We start from the raw sequence: 9736 nt of genomic DNA on the forward strand, positions 1-9736 counted from the left end.
GACTTTGCAGCTGCGACTGAGTTAAGTAAGGGCCTTACAGTGAGGAGATGATCCTGGATTATCTGACTGGGCCCTAATGTCCTTGTCGGGGGGAAACGGGGGAGATTTGACACGACAGAGGCCCCATGGGGACTTCAGAAGAGAAAGCCTCCTGAAGACTGCCCTAAACTCTGTCCTCGGGACTTCTTTTAATCAGGTATGGTTAGACCAGAGGACACAGACCCCAGAGAAAAGAGGCAGGCCCACACGGGGAGGCCGAGAGCAGAGGAGCATTATTAAAGGACCCCACGTGCAGGGCGTCTCGAGTGCCCAGCGGCAGGATGCGTCCCCTTTAACAGAGGAAGGGGCAGTGGAAAGCTTTAGAAGCTGGCATGGGGGGTGAGTTGGCCACGGTGCTTGAATGAAGGGAGATTCAGGCCTGGAACGAGACAGGGACCCTCCTGGAGGCCCACTTGCTGGACTGGAGTTTGGAGAAGGCTGCCCGAGGAGGCCCGTCTGCGTCTCAGTTCAGCCCTCTGGGCACCCTCAGAGCCAGGCTGTGAGACTGACCCTTGTGTGTGTGTCAGCCCGAAAGAACCAGCTCTCCCTGACCCCGTGCGTGGCCTTCGTGTGCCTGGAGACATGCGGGATTTCAGTGTATTCATGTGAGACCAGAGATTCCCAAAGTCCTTCACTACTAAGCGGGAATTTTAGGCAAAGCTTGGACAACGTGATCACATGGGAATGGGCCACTCGGGGGGGCCCGCTGCTGGTAGGCTGAGCTCGGGTTCTTTCCGTCACCAGGGCTGAGGGCCAAGGGCAGCGGGGCTGCAGGGAGCCCGGTCACAGGGCGGGAGGCGGGGTGTGGCTGGAAGCACCCTTCGAAAGTCCAGGGACGCCCACACTGAGACTCCGGTCGTCCTCCAGGTGGCCAGGAGGTCTGGGGGGAAATGCATCGCCCCCAGACCCAACAGAGATCGGAAGACGTCGGATCTGTGTGTCCGTGTCTCTCCTTGGAGGAGGGCGTTGCCATGGTGAGGCCTCACCTGTGCTTGGAGGAGGGTGCTGCTCTGGTCATGGGCTCAGGGCCAGGCCTGCCCTGGGCAGCCTGGAGCAGCGGGGCTGTCCCTGGGGGTGGAGCCAGCAGCAGGAGAGGAAACTGTCCTGGTTGCTGGCTGCTGAGGCCTCGGTGCTGACGCTGTAGAATTTCGGGTGTAGGGGCCCAGCAGTGGGACCGCTGCGGCATGGTGTGGTTTGCGCCCACCTGAAATTTTCCTGGGAAAAGAACAGACTGAATCAGGCTTCACTCTCCCCTTGATGCCCTTAAGTTGGCTTTTTTCCTTTCAGTCTTTTCTCCTTCTTCATTTATTTATTCGTCCATTCTCCTGTTGGGATTCTCGTCCCTGTCTCTGGCTGGTAAGAGGGCCAGGGGCCCTGCCAGCAGCACCAGCAGTCTTTCCCCTTCTGCTTTCTCTTAAAGTCTGTTTTCTCTCTTAAATGAGCCCTGGCCTCTATCTCTAAGCAGCTAAGAACGGTTTGCTTTTACCTGCCCCCATCCATCTCTGACTGTATTGACGATTTTTGCTCATTTCCTGTGTTCCTTCCTGGAGAAGGGAACGGCTGCCCACTCCAGGATTCTGGCCCGGAGAACCCCCAGGGGTCGCAGAGTCGGCCACGACTGACCCCCACTGCAGGATTCTGGCCTGGAGAACCCCCAGGGGTCGCAGAGTCGGCCACGACTGAGTGACTTTCAGTCTCACTTTCCCTGTGTTCTTGGCGCTCCGGCCTCTGGGGCCTTGATCCTGGAGAGGCTGCCCCTACCCAGGACTGCACCCTCTTCTCAGACAGGTCCAGAGCCCTCACCCCAGTCGGCCCTTCACCTGCACTCATGCGGTGCCTCATTATGACCCCCAGTCACCCCCAGGCTGGCACTGGATAACCAAGGGCTGCCCCGGCGCTCAGGCCTGCCGGAATCATTCAAGCTTCCCGGTCCTGGGTTTCCTCCGCGGTCCTGTGCTGCTCACCACTCCTTCCTGCCACCCCCCCGTGAAGGCTCTGGGCCACGCTTTCTTCGCTTCTGCCTCCTGCCCCAAACCTCTACTCTGGACGTGCCGCCCCTTCTCTCAAGCAATGTGAATGATAAATTCTTCGTCCTGAGGCAGTGTCTCCCTCACTTTACCACATGTGATTAAAACAAATCCTGGGCACAAATTTTTGAACAGAGATGTCGTGCTGAGGCTCTGATGATGGAGGAGGGGGCCTCGGGCTCCAGAATGCTGAGAACAGGGCTCAGTCACTGGGCGGGAACGTGGACCTGCCCACAGCCTGAACACATACAGGGGCTCCTGCTGGCTGGGACTGGACCGTGACACCAGAGCGGTGGGGCTGCATGGCACTGGGCAAGGAGGGACAGAGGCACCCAGGGAAGGCCCACGCGGCAGCCTGGGTTCGCACAGGGCCTCGGCCACATGCCCACGAGGCTTTGCAAGGCTCACTGGATGCCATGTGTAAAGTCGATAGCCAACGGGAATTTGCTATATGGCTCAGGAAACTCAAACAGGGGCTCTGTATCAACCCAGAGGGGTGGGGAGAGGGAAATGGGAGGGCGGTTCAAGAGAGAGGGGATCTATGTATACCTGTGGCTGATTTATGCTGAGGTTCGACAGAAAACAACAAAACTCTGTAAAGCAATTCCTCCTTCAATTTAAAAGAAAAATTTAAAAAACTGGCTAAATGAAGACAACGTGACCGCGGGGGTTCCCACACTCGCTCGGGTGCCCCGTCGCACTTCCCTCTGGCTGGAGTGGTCCTGGGGGGCACTCTGGGGGTCTGGCCCAGGGGAAGTTGGTTGTGGGGACATCAGTTGGGGGTCAGTGGGGAAGCCACTTGCTTGGGAAGTCACAGCCAGACATCCTGGAGTAGAAAACAGCTTCCAGGAACTCCCATCGCAGCTGCCCAACAGGAAGGCGTGAATCACACCAGCTTTGGGAGAGGATTAAACATCAGCTGACTTAACAGGAAACACTGACCTCCACAAGATGCCGAGGTCCCTGACTGGCAGCGACAAGGACATAACGGAAGGCGCTCCGTCAGATCGGCGGGGGCATTTAGTTTAGTCCCAGCCCAAGGAAAGGGCACAGCCCTGAGGCTTCCCAGCTGACGGATGAGAGGAGTTGACAAAGTTCTCCCCAGGCGTTTCAGCAGTCTTAAACGTTCATGTGATACAACCAGTAATGACTCGTCAAGTAGAGACTCTTGTGAAATAGCAGCCAGAGGACTCCAGGATAAGGATCCACCTGCCAACGCAGGGATCCAGGTTCGAGCCCTGGTCTGGAAGATGCGTGTGCCTCGGAGCGGGGGAAGCCTGTGGGCGACTCCTGACCCAGAGCTCCAGAGCTGCTAGAGCCCTACTCCACAACAACTGATCCCCCGCCGTGAGAAGCCACGAGCTGCGGCCGGAGAGTGTCCCCCGCTCCTCAAAGCCAGCAAAGCCAGGGCATGGCGCAAACCCCAGCACAGCCAGAACCAACATGCAGACACACCCGAAGCCACCATCGCCGTTTTGGAGCAGCTATGCCAGAGGGACTCAATTCTCTCTCTCTTTCTCCCTGGAGTATGATACTGTTATAAAGAGAGGCAATAAGAAGATGCAGCCGAGGGAATTCCCTGGTGGTCCAGTGGTCAGGATCCAGAGCGCTCACTGCCCAGGGCCTGGGCTCAATCCCTGGTTGGACCACTAAGGTCCCATAAACTGCCAGTGCGGCCCAAAGCACTTTTAAGCTGCAGATGAAAGAATTGCAGTGGGGCAGCAGGCAGTTATGAGTGAAAGTTGTCTTTCTCTAGATTTGGCGATGTTTTCTGCCATTTGTTGATTTTTCCATGTTTGATTTCTTGTGATTTTTTTCCCTCTCATTCTGAATAAGTATGTTTCTTTTATCAAATCATTTATCAAATCATTTATCAAAATGATTTCGCTTGTTTTGAGTTAGGGTCCCATCGACTTTAGGCTACCCCGAACCTTGGCAGGCCCAGCCCCACGCTGACCCGGTCACGTGTCGGTCAGGTGGCGGTGTGCACGCCCCTCGCACCGCACTGCCCTCTTCCTGGTCTTGGGCACTTTGCAGCCTCGGTGTGGGCAGTGCTCAAGCAGGACACAGAGGCCCTCCCCAGAAGGCAAAGGCTGATGATTGGCCGAGAGGGAAACACAGCAGGCCGCTCCCCACCAGCCAGGTGAGGGGAGGGTGCAGACGTGGCCCCTCCCAATATTCCCGGGTCCTGTCTCTGCGAGCCCACCTGCTCGCGAGGCCCTGCTTGTCCGCGCCGTCGGCACTGGGGGGCCCGAGAGGGCACCACGGATGGAGGTGCCCGGAGCCGCGGAAGCGGTGCCTCCCCGCTCCCGGAAGAGCCGTCTTCCCACCCACACGGGGCGCGTCTCCGCTCTGGTGCTTCTGGGGGTGACTTTGCGGCTTTCGTGACCCCGGACGAGAGCTCGTCGCACCCAGTGACCTGCGCGCAGGAGGCCGGATGGGCCCCACGGGGGAGCCCCTGTGCCGGGCCGGCTCTGTCCAGGCCGCGCGGTGGTGCTGCCCGCGGGGTCAGTGCGGCCGAGCCAGGGACAGTGCGCTCGCGTCGGGGAAAACGCTAAGACCCAGGAAAGGTGAGTTGGAGTTCCTGGAGACCACATGGAGCACGACTTTGAGAATATGGAGAACTGACTGTAACCAGCAGACAAGCCATCTCCAGAATATACAAAGAACCCCTGCAAATCAATATGAAAAGGACGCTTCATAGAAAGTGACCAAGACATCTACCCATGCCTCGTAGGAAGTGCTGCAGACGGCACAGAGGCCCTGCGAGGTGCAGGCCTCCCGTGCCATCCCACAGAGCCTCATGGACACTCTGCGCCCTTGCCAGGAAGGCTGTCGCCCTCCGGGCTTGGCAAGGCTCCTGCAGTGCTGGTAGGGGCGAACCTTTATTTTTGTGTGAATTTTTGGAAAGCTGTTTGGGATTATCTTCTAGAAGCGAACATAGCATGTTCTACTTCAGCAGACACGTGGGTATGTGTGTATCCAAACACGCGGATGAGAATGTTTCCAGAAGTATTTTCCATAACAGCCAAAGTCTGGGGCCAACACTCAGGCTTGCGGCTTGGGATTGAGTGGAAGCACAGAGCCGCCAGAGCATGCCCCCACACGCACCCAGGCGTGAGCAGCAACAGACGGACCTGCAGGGCGGCTCGAGGCAAGGCGTTGGGACAGGGCCTCCTGGCAGAGCAGTGGATGGGAACCGGCCTGCCAATGCAGGGGACATGGCTTCCATCCCTGGTCCAGGAACCACATGCTCTGGGGCGACTAAGCCGGTGTGCGGGGACTGCTGCGGCCCGCGCACCTGGAGCCGGCGCTCCGTGGCGAGAGAAGCCACCGCAATGAGGAGCCTGGACGCCGCGACTCGAGGAGGCCTGTACAGAGCAATGAAGACCCCGTGCAGCCAGAGACGGATTGCCTAGGTTCCCACACAAAGCGCCACAAGCTGAGTTTCCCACTGATTAAGCTCTGGCCTCCATGGAATGGTATTTGGGGCTGGGCTCCTCGGGATAGTCAGGTTGGAGGTCATTAGGGTTGGGCCCCACGACAAGTTGTCCGAGGAGGCCTTACAAATAGCTGAGAAAAGAAAAGACACGAAAGGCAAAGGAGAAAAGGAAAGATATACCCATCTGAATGCAGAGTTCCAAAGAATAGCGAAGAGAGATAAGAAAGCCTTCCTCAGTGATCATTGCACAGAAAGAGAGGGAAACAATAGAATGGGAAAGACTAGAGATCTCTTCAGGAAAGTTAGAGATACCAAGGGAACATTTCATAAAAAGATGGGCTTAATAAAGGACAGAAATGGTATGGACCTAACAGAAGCAGAAGATGTTAAGCAGAGGTGGCAAGAATATACAGAGAACTGTACAAAAAAGATCTTCACGACCCGGATAACCACAATGGTGTGATCACTCACCTAGAGCCAGACATCTTGGAATGCAGAGTCAAGTGGGCCTTAGGAAGCATCACTAAGAACAAAGCTAGCAGAGGGGATGGAATTCCAGTTGAGCTATTTCAAATTCTGAAAGATGATGCTGTCAAAGTGCTGCACTCAAAGTGCCAGCAAATTTGGAAAACTCAGCAGTGGCCACAGGACTGGAAAAGGTCAGTTTTCATTCCAGTCCCAAAGAAAGGCAATGCCAAAGAATGCTCAAACTACCACACAATTGCACTCATCTCACACGCTAGTAAAGTAATGCTCAAAATTCTCCAAGCCAGGTTTCAACAGTACATGAACCGTGAACTTCCAGTTGTTCAAGCTGGATTTAGAAAAGGCAGAGGAACCAGAGTTCAAATTGCCAACATCCCTTGGATCATCGAAAATGCAAGGGTCTGCTTTATTGACTATGCCAAAGCCTTTGACTGTGTGGATCCCAACAAACTGTGGAAAATTCTTTAAGAGAAGGGAATACCAGACTTGTCTCCTAAGAAATCTGTATGTAGGTCAAGAAGCAACAGTTAGAACTGGACATGGAAACAACAGACTGGTTCCAAATCGGGAAAGGAGTACGTCAAGGTTGTATATTGTCACCCAGCTTATTTAACTTAAATGCAGAGTACATCATGGGAAATGCCAGCCTGGATGAAGCACAAACTAGAATCAAGATTGTTAGGAGAATTATCAATAATCTCAGATATGCAGATGACACCACCCTTATGGCAGAAAGTGAAGAGCCTCTTGATGAAAGTGAAAGAGGAGAGTGAAAAAGTTGGCTTAAAACTCAACATTCAGAAAACTAAGATCATGGCATCTGGTCCCATCACTTCTTGGCAAATAGATCGGGAAACAATGGAAACAGTGGCAGACTTTATTTTCTGGAGGGGGGGGGGGCTCCAAAATCACTGTAGATGGTGACTGCAGCCATGAAATTAAAAGACAGTTACTCCTTGGAAGAAAAACTATGACCAACCTAGACAGCATATTGAAAAGCAGAGACATTTCTTTGCTGACAAAGGTCCATCTAGCCAAAGCTATAGTTTTTCCAGTAGTCATGTATGGATGTGAGAGTTGGACTATAAAGAAAGCTGAGTGCTGAAGAATGGATGCTTTTGAACTGTGGTGTTGGAGAAGACTCTTCAGAGTCCCTCAGACAGCAAGGAGATCCAACCAGTCCATCCCAAAGGAAATCAGTTCTGCATATTCATTGGAAGTGTTATGCCCAAGTTGCAAAATCTCCCAATGACCACCAGGGAGCTGGTATCCGATGCAAAAGCAGGAGAGTTTTTATTACCAAGCTCGAGCTGGGGCTCCCACCGTTACTGACGCAGCGGCTAAGGAGAGGAGCCCCGAACTCTGGGTTACATTGCTTATATAGGGTATTCTCGCGCGAAAAATTCGAAAAACGGGAGTTGCCGGGCTGGGAGACGTCTAATTGGTTACCTTCTGTGGAAGGGTCAGGTGTTGCGTTCTGATTGGTTTTCATTTCCCGGGCTGGCCACAGGTTCTGATTGATTCCCATTTCCTGGGCTTAATTTGAATTTCCCGGGCAGGTCATAAGTCCTGAATGTAAAGTCAAGAGATCCTGATCTGGGATCTGATTGGCTTGCAGGTGGTGGGGTGAGGTCAGGGGATTTCCAAAGACTCTTTCCTCAGAACTCTAAAATGGAGTCTTTTTTAACAAAATGGAGTGGCTTAGGTTCTTCAGAAGGACTGATGCTAAAGCTGAAACTCCAATACTTTGGCCACCTGATGAGAAGAACTGACTCATTTGAAAAGACCCTGGTGCTGGGAAAGATTGAAGGCAGGAGAAGGGGACAACAGAGGATGAGATGGTTGGGTCGCTTCACCGACTCGATGGCCATGAGTTTGAGCAAGCTCCAGGAGCTGGTAATGGACAGGGAAGCCTGGCATGCTGCAGTTCATGGGGTCGTAAAGAGTCGGACACGACTGAGCGACTGACTGAACCACGACAGGATTAGTGTCCCCTCTGCATCCCAAGTCAGTCAGAAGATGGTGTCTGCAGGCCAGACACCCACTCACGTGAACCCACCACGCCAGTTCCCTGATCTCCGAGTTTTAGCCTCCAGAACCAAGACACGTAAGTGTCTGTTGCTGAAGCTGCCTGTCCAGAATTTTAAACGTACCAAGGAAAGGTTTAGATTTAAGTTTTGTCTAAGTAGGGAAGCATCTCTTGTTCAGTTGTGTCTGACTCTTTGCGGCCCCGTGGAGTGTAGCCCTCCAGGCTGCTCTGCTCATGGGATTCTCCAGGCAAGAATACTGGAGTGGGTTGCCATTCCCTTCTCCTGGGGGAACTTCAACTAGAAGCTGCTGATTATTTTGGAAGGTATTCTAAGAAGGTTGTGGGACAGTGTGACAGAAGTGTGTTTGCCATTTTATTTAATATGCTGGATCAGAAAGCAGTTAAAATCTGCGAAAATGGTTGGATGTGAATTTTTCAAGATGTTTTCCCTGCTTTCTCCACTTTCTCACAAATAGAAAAGCTACCTCCTGAAATTCTGTGTCCTTGGGAGTCAGCTGGTTTGGATTATGGGGCATGGGCTTCAGTGGAAACCTGCTTCTCATAGGTTGAGGGGTGCTGAGGACAGGAGGAGGGGGCAGGCAAGGCTTCAGGTTTTGGGGAGGGGGGAGTCCTGCACGAACTGCATGCTTCAGGACGCAGGGGCCGTCTGCAGAGCCCTGGGGAGGGACGCCCTTGCCTTTGCAGCGTCGCCGCCCAGGGCTTTGCCCTGTTTGCCCTCTTTGGGTGTCTGTCCAGGTAGCTCAGTCCTGGCTCCTTCCATCCATGGCCAGGCACCACTAAGTGGCATTTCCCAGCCTATTTTCCAGTTGTTGTCTGTCTGCCCCAGAACACAGCCCCAGGGGGGCAGGGGTGCCAGCCTAGCGCCCAGTGCCCTAGCAGGACAGGAGTGCCCCAGCAACCCAGGGCTTTGCTCCTCTTTGGGCCAGTCCCCTCTCCTGCCCCACCCCCGCCTCTCCTGCCCCACTCCTCCCGCCTCTCCTGCCCCTGTAGCCCCTCCCAGCTGGCCCAGCAGTCTTCCAGGCATTTCCTCCCTACTACACCCTCTCCTGGGACATTCCTCCCCTGGCTGCCTCCGTGCCCGTTTTCCTCCTCCTCTGGGGGCCCTACAACCCTTGCTCACCCTGCCAGGCAGGGGTCTGGCTTGAGGGAGGGCAGCCAGGCGGGTCCCAGGGAAGCCCCTTGGCCCAGGACGCCCATCTTGGCAACTTGGATGACAATCCCCAGTCAGGCCCACAGGGGCAGGAACTCTGGAGCGCAGGCGGCCTCTGTGGACACCACCAAAACACATCCCAGAGACAACGCTGGGGGCAGGGTGAGGGCTGGGATTCACTGCCCTAACTGGGAGTGCGGTGGGGGGCTGGTCTCCAGGAGGCCTGGGATAGGGTCACCTGTTGGGTCGCCCGGACGGAAAGAGGCAAAACCCTTGGGCTCCGCAAGGGGAAGATGAGGAGGGGGCTCCTCCTGCAAGAACACGCGAACGGGCGGGGCAGCAGAGTCCCAGTGGGTTGAAGGCCCCGGCCGGCGCTGGCTGGGAGACCTGTGGCGATAAGGACGGGGGCCGGCGTCCGCGTCTGCGAAGACCCTGCAGACAGCCGCCCACGCACAGGTGGTGGGAGCACGCGGGAGGCCGGCCCGCCCAGACCCACGGCCATATCTTCCGCCATGCGCCCCCAGACTGGGGCCCAGGACCTC

Source organism: Capricornis sumatraensis, chromosome 7, assembly GCF_032405125.1.
Source record: "Capricornis sumatraensis isolate serow.1 chromosome 7, serow.2, whole genome shotgun sequence".
NCBI lineage: Eukaryota > Metazoa > Chordata > Mammalia > Artiodactyla > Bovidae > Capricornis > Capricornis sumatraensis.